This window comes from Macadamia integrifolia, chromosome 9, assembly GCF_013358625.1.
Source record: "Macadamia integrifolia cultivar HAES 741 chromosome 9, SCU_Mint_v3, whole genome shotgun sequence".
Classification (NCBI taxonomy): domain Eukaryota; kingdom Viridiplantae; phylum Streptophyta; class Magnoliopsida; order Proteales; family Proteaceae; genus Macadamia; species Macadamia integrifolia.
Window position 1 is genome coordinate 19,787,499 of NC_056565.1, and position 986 is coordinate 19,788,484.

Genomic DNA, 986 nt, shown 5'->3' on the forward strand with positions numbered 1-986 from the left:
GGGGAATTATCCAAACTCTTCGAATACTCCACACCCCCTCCTCTTTTTTCTTTTTATAAATCCTTGAAGTAGTTGATATTATTGGCACTAAGTGATGCACGTATGCATGGCATTGATTAATAAATTGTATGTATGCACATAGGACGCAAAGACAAGCAATTGGTGGATATACTATCAGGATGAAGCTGTAGGTTATTGGCCTAGCAGTCTGTACAAAGGTTTAGGGAGCAGAGGTGCAACTAGGGTTGACTGGGGAGGTGAAGTTGTGAACCCAAATACCAATGTGGAGTGGCCTCCAATGGGTAGCGGTAATTTCCCTGATAAAAATGGAGCAAACTATGGTAATAGTTGTTACATTTCGAACCTCTCGATTTTCCAGAAAGAATCCACCTGGGATGAGTATCCTCTTAGTCCTGAATTATTTATAAGTAAATCTGAGTGCTATAACGTAGTTGATTACAGATGGATTGATACTCAATGTAGAAGAGTTATCTCATATGGCGGACCTGGTGGTTCATGTTAATTACATGTATTTCTTTCAATGATTGATTTCAAATATATAATAAATGAAAAGAGTTACCAGTTGCCGATATGACTTATTTGATATCTGATACTTAGAACAGATAATTTTACTGTACGTACCCTTATAAGGATATGAATTTTACGTAATTTTTTTTTAAATTTTTGATAGATAGACTACTGGTGAACGATACCAAACGGAACCTTATCGTTTGTTTTTTTGTTTTTGTTTTTTTTTTCACATCCGAAAAACATAAAGAGAAATGCGATTTTGCTAATAGTGGTCCTAAGTCCTAAGTGCTTAGTCCTAAATCGTAAGTCGTAAGTCCTAACTCAAGAAGAAAGGGTGGAGGGGAAAAAAAAAAAAAGGGAGGACTCGAACTCTAGACGTGCCAGACGCAAGTCTACAGTTCAACTGCGACTCGTTAAATAATAATAACATATTTATTGAGAGAAAGTTATACGTA